The sequence below is a fragment of the Dipteris shenzhenensis genome, chromosome 7 (genome assembly GCF_047967505.1).
Source record: "Dipteris shenzhenensis isolate YYH24624 ecotype China chromosome 7, Dip_SZ_1.0, whole genome shotgun sequence".
Lineage (NCBI taxonomy): Eukaryota > Viridiplantae > Streptophyta > Polypodiopsida > Gleicheniales > Dipteridaceae > Dipteris > Dipteris shenzhenensis.
In genome coordinates, this window is record NC_141602.1 from 59988723 (window position 1) to 59997763 (window position 9041).

The window sequence follows — 9041 nt, forward strand, 5'->3', positions numbered from 1 at the left end:
ATGCTTGACCGACAATGCAAAGCATATTCGATGGGCATAATACTTTGCACACACCTTCAACTAGGTGGAATTGACTTGCATGCAAAGTGGAACACCCATCCCATAAGTGCTTGATTGGATAACATACCTAGCAGGCTCGTGCTTTTTTACGGATGTGCATGACACTAGAGAAAAAATAGTATTTAATGCTCAATCGACCATGCAAAGGATAATTTGGCATGTCCATTTGATGAGTACTTGATTGGATAACTTCTCCCACCAATAAATTAAGTACTAATTAAAAATTATAATAAATGAGTAGATTATTAAAAAGAGACTGATATTTATGTAATTGTTGCTACTGCAACTTGCTTGTGAAGGACTCTCACAAAGGAGATGGCTATAGATTTTTTTCCAGGGATGGATGTGATTTTATGTAGCAAAAGAGAAGTAGTTGCATTTGCTACAATCCATGATAGTGATCCCAATTCAATTTGCCACTTTCGAAGACTTGGTGAAGATAAGGTGGCAGTTACTGTATCAAAGATTCTTAGCACACATGTTGAGCTAAAGTATAAATGTGGAGATATGGAAACACTTGGAGATGTTATGCCCTACAATACATCCAACAAATCATTTATAGCATGGGACAAAGATGAGACATATGCAACAGACATTATCAAGAATACAAAGTGCACCACCTTGGATTTTACTATAGGGGACATTTTACAAATGAGATCATTTGCAAATAAGACTATAGCAGAAGGTGAAGTATTTGGATCTGAACAAGTGGAGCAATGGTCATTTGCACAGATGAGGATTCTGAAAGTCACTGGTGATGGTATGGTTGATAACATAACATCCTTATGTGATCCCTACTATGAGGTAGGCAAGAATATGAGATGGAGCATGCAATTTTTAAACATGAGAAAGAGGCACGTGGTTTTCAATGATAAAGACAAGGTATACTACAATATCAAAGGACCTAAAAAGCATGCCCATGTGCCAGGCTCTATCACTTCAAATATGGATGATTTCAATATACTCAATTATAGAAGTGACATCTTATCTAGAGTGGATGAGTTCATTGGTTCCGAGAAACAAAATGATTTTAGAAGCGAAGCCTTATCTGGGGTGGATGAATTCTTGCACAGTGAGAAGGGCAAAGATTTCAATAGCGATGTCTTGTCAAGTGTGGATGAGTTCATGCATATCAACAAACCTGGTGTCAATCAAGCTTGTGGATTTTGTGAAAGCCATGCAGGATGTCCCAATGAGTGATGTTCTCTCAAGAGTGGAAGAGTTTCAAGGTTCTCAATACTCTCGTAGAATATTGAATTCATTGAATGGTCCTAAGAGTATGTTAAAAATGAGGATGAGATCAACAAACGATTATTCAATATTTAACTTTGATTGTGATATGGACAAGGATGCAACGACCAATCATGGATGCTTAGTTACAAAAAAATGTGAGGAGAAGAAGTGCATAAATACAGATAACAACGTGCACGAGGAACGAAAACGATCATACATATGCATGAAGAGAAAGCGAATCCAAGAATATCCACAAAAGCGACCAAAGAGGAAGAGAGTAATGAAGGAGGAGAACATGTTAAATGCCTTGGGATATCTATGTTGCAAGCGAAGATGTATGCGCTTCATTGATCTTGCAGACATCAAGGAATGTAGAGGACACATTGGCAAAGAAGAGGAAGCGAAAGAAATGAATACCTTCTCACAAGTCTCTCTTGCTTTCTTTAGAATGGCAATAAAAGGCTAAGTTCAAGACAAAAGGTAAAACTTCTCGTAAATGGAAAAAGGATTTGCAATAAGGCATATCACAATATTACTGGATTATCCCATGGTACATATTGGGATTTAGTCACCAAGGAAAAGGGCGGCAACAAATTTAGCATTCACAGTAATAGAGGAAGGTCCAAATCAAGAATCTCAACTGTCAGGGCAGCAGCAATTTTGCAAGACTTCATACATTAAAATGCTTTACCTAAACACCATATATCTACCAGACTCCCTGACGGTGACATGATCACTGAAATGCACCTTCCAATGGGCTTGACAAAGTTCAAAGTATTTGACTCTATTGTAGAAAAGCAAAGGCAAAGAGGGGATGCCGTAGCTTCTTCTCATACTTTGTATACTCTTTGGAAGAAGAACTTTGGATATGTTAAAGTCCCAAGGAGGCAAAAAATGTCAAAGTGCAATGTCTGTGATGATTTAAAGCGAGCGATTGAGAGTGCGACATGTCCAAATCAAAGGGAATTATACAACAAAACCGAAAATCTCATCATGACCTTATTCGACATTCCAGACAAAAATATGAATTTTGAAAGGAGCAAGCTATTTCGCATCCCGATGACTACATGTGCCTTATTATAGATGGCATGGATTAGAATACAACAACATTGCCTCGTTTTGTTGCCACTCCACCTAAATTACAAGGAAAGCACTTTCTAAAGACACATCTATGTGGAGTCTTAGTGCATGGAATTAAGTTCTTTGCAGATATATGGATTGATTCCTTGCATCTACATGATAGCAATCAAGTTGTAACATCTATTATGAAGGCAATTCGCAATATACATGCAGAAAAAGGTCACCTACCACCGACTTTGAGAATACAAGCTGATAATTGCTGGCGAGAAAATAAGAATGTACTCATGTTTTCATTCTGCTCCATGGTAGTTGCTCATCGAATCTTCAATGAGGTCGAATGTGGATTTTTGTATGTTGGGAATACACATGAGGATATCGATCAGGTTTTTAGCACAGTCTCAAGGGAGCTTAAATGCAAGGATGTGGAGACAATAGATGACCTAGTAAGAAGATGTGGCAGGCAAGTTGGTGGTCGTAAGAAAAGTACAGTATGTGAGAGGCTCGAAAGAATGTATGATTGGAAGAGCTTCATTCTACCTTTCATACAAACGGGTGGTGATGCATTGACAGGTCATACCAATCCACACTACTTTCGTTTTTATGAAAAACTTGTAATGCAATGGCAACAGTATTCTCATGATACAAAATAGGAACCTGAAGAACCTTACAGTCTCTTAACTTCAATTCCTAGCAAGGAAAGGTATCCAACATGGGCTCCTATACAAGAATTCAATGAGAGGTCTAACTGTGAAATAGAAGGATTAAAAGCATTTTTTACATACAAAGAGGAAATGCTCCAGAGATATCCGGATTCGAAGCCTACTTGGAGAGAACACACTACCACTGTAATTAACAAGACACGAAATTTAATAAAGGACCTTGAGAGAATGCGAGGCTCAAAGGATGTCAAGGAAGAATGCAATATGTTTTGGCCAAATGTTCATAACGATTTGCGCCCAGCTCCAATCTTTAAAAATGAATTTGTATCATTACTCCCACATCCATATCGTGGACTGAAGAAGAGAGAGTTTGTGCCACAAGTAGATATAGAGGTTGATTGTTTTGTTGTGGTTCGGCCATCGGATGATAAATATGAGAATGTGAAGTTTTGGGTTGCAAAAGTAGTTGATGTGCAAAGAGATGACCAAGGGAGAGCTACAACATTTACAGCGGTATGGTATGAGCCAAAGGGTAGGAAGGAGAATATGGATAACAATACATTGTATACTAATTGTATAATGAAGGAGTGGGTCCCAAATGATGAAGCGGTCTCTCAAGTTTCGACGGAGACGATCATGGTGTCTTGGCATTCAAGGGCAAAGAAATCAAAGAAGCGCATGGGATATGAGGTAGAAGGAAAAATAAAAATACCACAGCAAACTATTTTGCATATACACGAATTTTTAAGGATGCTCGCCATGGAGGAAGTAGAAGGAGACAGCGCAAATGAAGAATGTCCATGATTAAAGCTTTGTATTGAAGTCCATTGTGAAGGATTTTATTTGGGTACTAGGCAAGAAGTCAATCCAAGACAATTATAATCAGAGTCATCAGCTCCTATGTCAAATGAGAGTCAAAATATGCACTGGATGTCACCCAAGGGTCAAGGCTTGCCAAGACAATAGGGAGTTAATGCAGATGGCATGTGGCAAGGGACTATCACATTGAGCAATAAGACAGTGGGGAGTCAATGCACCCAAGGGGCAAGGCTTGGCAAGACAACTTGTGGGAGTTAATGCAGATGGCACTTGTATTTTTCACTGGATGTCACCCAAGGCTCAAGGCTTGGCAAGACAATAGGGAGTTAATGCAGATGGCACCTGGCAAGGGACTATCGCATTGAGCAATAAGACAATGGGGAGTCAATGCACCCAAGGGGCAAGGCTTGGCAAGACAAGTGGGAGTCAAATCATGTAGATGGCACCTGGCAAGGGATTGTCATGACATTGAGACAATGGGGAGTCAAATTATGCTGATGGCATGAATTGAGGCTCTTTAAGAGCAACAATTTAAATTGTAAACATATGTTCAATCTATATCATTTTGGATATAAAGACTCTAGCTGAGAGCAACGTCTCTCAATGTAATCATATAATAATAGCTATTATTGCTATTATACCTCTTTGGTTCAATACAAAACTTGGGTCTTATGGCATCATGTCTTTTTTCTATTTATTAAAAGTTTTAAAAATTTTGTGCATATTGCGAGTGATAATGTTATTTTCATGAAATATTTAAGTCTCCTTTCATGGATTTATAAATTTATCACGTTAAGGATAAACGTCAAGGAAAAATATTAAAAATAATTAATTTAACAAATAACTTAGATATAGCTAGAATTTCTAATATAGGATTATTTCAAATTCTTGCATGTTGGTGCAAAAGTATAGATTGAAAAAACAATATTTTTATGTGAATATGATAGTGCCACAAAGTGAACTTTTGATTTGGGAAGAATATTTTCACAAAGTAAAATTTTGATTTGGGAAGGATAGTTTCACAAAGTAAAGTTTTCATTTGGGAAGGATTTTTGGGCTTCGTCCAAAAACAACAGAAAAAGTCCAAAATTAATGAAATAGGTGTTCTACTAAGGTCACGCCCATACATAGTAGATAAGAACTAACTATGGTTGAGTTAATGTGACTCACCTTATTCACCTACTCACACAATAGGAACAATAACCGAGAGCTTGATTCCCAACACCCCCCCTCAAGCTCAAGTAGGGAGCATAACAGCAAGCAACTCTCTAAAGTATGTAAACTTATCTCTACCAAATGACTTGGTAAAGATATCTACAACCTGATCTTTAGTCTTCATATGTATGAGATCAATCTTCTTTGATAACACCATGTCTCTGATGAAATGGTAGTGTACCTCAATATGCTTAGTTCTAGCATGATAAACCAGATTACTTGCCAACTGCACACTACTCATGTTATCACAATAAAGTCTGACTGGTTTTTCCACATGCAGTCCCAAATCCTACAAAAGCTTCTAAAACCAAGGAGTCTCACATGCAGCCAATGCTACACCTATGTACTCTACTTCTATACCAAACAATGCCACTGTGGGTTGCTTTTTTCTACTCCAGCTAACCATGGCACTTCCAAGGCTGAATGCATAACCACTAGTGGATCTCCTATCATAGACACATCCTACCCAATCTGCATCTGTGTATCGAACCAGTTCTATATCCTTTCCATACTCATAAAAGAGTCCATACTGATATGTTGCCTTGACATAGCGCATAATCCTTCTCACTACATCCAAGTGAGGCTTCCGTGGCTTCTGCATAAACTAACTAATGAGTCCTACAGCATATATTAAATCAGGCCTAGTAATAGTCAGATAAATCAAGCTTCCAACCCCTATACATGGTAATGTCATTAGCATACTACCTCTACATAAGCCAAATGCCATCAAGTGTTCTCAACACCTCTATGCTAAGAAGGAACTTTAAGTCCCCTAGATCCTTCATATCAAACTCCATTTTCAGCTTGCTCTTCATTTCAGCAATGTCATCATCATCACTACTAGTCAGAATTAGATCATCAACATAAATCACAATCACAACATATCCAGCAATTGTCTTCTTTGTGAATAGTGAATGATCAGCCTTCCCAATTGCAAAACCAAGCTCCTGCAGGTATCTACTGATCCTTTTATTCCATGCTCTAGGTGCTTGCTTCAGCCTAGAGAGAGCTTTCTTCAACCTGCAAACATAGTTGGGATAGTCAGGGTGCACATAACCCTCAGGCTGAACCATATAGACTTCCTCCAGCAAGTCACCATTTAGGAAAGCATTCTTGACATCCATTTGTTGCAATTTCTAGCCATTTGCAGCAGCCAATGCTATGACATTTCTCACAGTTGCCATCTTGGCAACAGGGCTAAAAATTTCCTCATAATCTAGCCCGACCTACTGTGCATACCCTTTGGCTGTTAACAGCTTTGCTTTATACCTTTCCACTGATCCATCAGACTTGCATTTTACTTTGTAGACCCATTTGCAACCAATAGGATTCTTTCCTTCAAGCAACTCCACCAAATACCAAGTCTGATTAGTGGCAAGAGCATCCATCTCTTCATTCATGGCATTTCACCAATGACCATGTTCCACAGCGTCACCAAAGATAGTTGGCTCAGTGTGTCCCATAACTTTTGTCGTATATGCATAATGCCGAGTAGCATAACCACTATAAGTTAACCTGTCAACAGGATACCTGACTCTCTATGACCTTCTCACTAGAGTGCTTGACTCTCCTCGTTCATGAGGAGGTATGTACCTGCTTCCCTTGGCTCCAGGTGTAGACACAAACGGTATACCCAGCTCACTATCCAAACTGTCACTACATGACGAATCATAGCCACAATGTGATGGCCCAGGGACATCATTTTTAGCTTGCGAAAGCACCTCAACAACCTTGGCTTTCCCTTTATCTCTCCCCCTCACTGGCATAGGAGTGTCAGTGCAAATGTGTAACCTACCAAGATTCACTATAGTAAAACTAGTAGATGTAGGCCCAGATATGGATGTACTAATTTGCTGATTTGTTCATATGCATGACTTGCAGATGCATCATTTTGAACAACCGCTTTCGGCTTGCCATACCAAGATTCCAACTCATCAAAACAACATCCCGACTCACGATAGTCTTCTTGGTCGATGGGTTCTAGCATTTGTAACACTTTCGATTTTGTGCATAGCCAATAAATACACATCTTTCAGCTTTGGGATCCAACTTCTGTCTCTTTTCATCTGGTATATGCACATATGCCAAACTACCAAACACTTTTAAATGACTGACATTAGGCTTCTATCGATACAATTTCTCATATTGTGTGTAATGTCATGCTATGTATCATCTCTAGTGCAAACATAACCATGCACACCAGGAGTCATTTCATCAAACCACTCTCCATGTAGTGTCATGTGATTAGATGCTCCTGAATCAATATACCATATATCATCCAAGCCACCATCAGTACGCTTATGATCCTGCACATGCATCATAGCAAATAGATGATCTGAGGATGTCTCATGCGCATGACTAGAAGAGGCAAAATTACCATGCTGATTTGCCTTTCCTCTTTGATTTGCTTGCTTCTTGAAATAGTCTCTGGCAATATGCCCAACCTTGGCACAGTAATGACATGCCTTATCACTATTAGGATTATGCATTGTTTGTTGCAGTTGCTACCAAGTACCTCTACCATGAGAAGCACCTCTCCCCCTACCTCTAAAGGCTCCACCTCCTCTCTGAGGTGATTGACTAGGGGTTTTATGGACATGCGCCATCACCTCTACCATGAAATGAACCTTTGTGTCATCCACCATGACCTCTCTGATCAGAGTAGAACACTGCATCACTATTCCTTGAGCTACTGCCATTGGTATTTAGCCACAGCTTCACTTCCTCATGAATCAAAAGAGCAACCAGCTCATTGAAATCTGACATATTCTATCTCACAGAAATAGAAGTGTCAAATGACTTATATTCAGAACCAAGTCTATTCAGAGTGATTGCAACCATGTCATCATCATCAACAAGAGCATCAATAGAGGCCAATTGATCACCTATAGTTTTGATATTAGTCACATATTCCTGTATCGTTCTCCCCCTTCTTGACATATTGTTAAATTTTTGTTTCAATTGTATCTTTCTGGCACTTGTTGTGGTGCCATAATACCTCGTCAAGATATCCCAAGCATTCTTGGGGGATGTGCAACTCATAATCTACATGAGCATGGCATCCAAAATACAAAGAGAAAGCCAGTGTAGTAGCTTTCGTGCTCTCTCTAGCCAAGCCTTGTGGTCTTAATTTGATCCTGAATAGGATTCTTGACAGGCATGTCAGGCTTTGCCTCATCACCAGTAATGAGATCCCAATACCCTTTTCCAATTAGGAAATTTTCCATCCGAAAATTCCAAATGGCATAATTATTTTGATCCAACATCTCTCCAACAATCTGTGTAATGTTGTCACTGCCACTAGCATTAGCCATGGTTTCCAATAGCAGATTTTTGCAACTTTTGCTGTTTTGCACAGTCAATAACTTCCACACATTACCTTAGATGCAAAAACTATCAACAAACAAATTGTAGCCAATCCATAGGTCTATAACTTTCCAGTTTAGTGCAGGTCCACATTTTGTAAGGTTTCACTATTATTTGATGCTAAAAATAGGCACGTGCACACTTTTGACAACAGTCCAGAAACTTCCAGTTACTAGTTCAATGGATCAACTAGGATCAAAATGCCGCTTTGCTACTATCACTGACAAGGCATAGCATCTATCAAGCTACTTGACATTAACATCCAACCACTGGGCATCCAAATACCATCACATATATCCATGAACATTGCAATATCATGCCTGCAACTGCATCTGACAATTTGATAGTAAATTGTAAATTGACTTTTTTTAATTTTCCAAAGCTCATAACTTTTGATAGTAAATCCAAATGAACTTGCTTCCAAAAGCAAAGTCGGAGCTTGTATATTGCCTCCAACTTGTCAGTTCAGACCAGCATCCAAATCCATAATGTTTGAGAAATAAACAATCTGGAAAATGACAATTTGATCACTTTTGAACAAAAAAACAGTAGCATCACTTTTTGTGTTTGGAGGAACACGGGAGTCTTAGTAGCTCGCAGAGAGACTAA

General features: G+C 38.9%; 1 pseudogene; it reads right to left on the minus strand.

The window, feature by feature from the left end:
* The window catches only part of LOC147900595 (uncharacterized), a 33631-nt pseudogene extending 25251 nt beyond the window's left edge, over window positions 1-8380 (minus strand).
* Window positions 8381-9041: the final 661 nt, after the last annotated feature.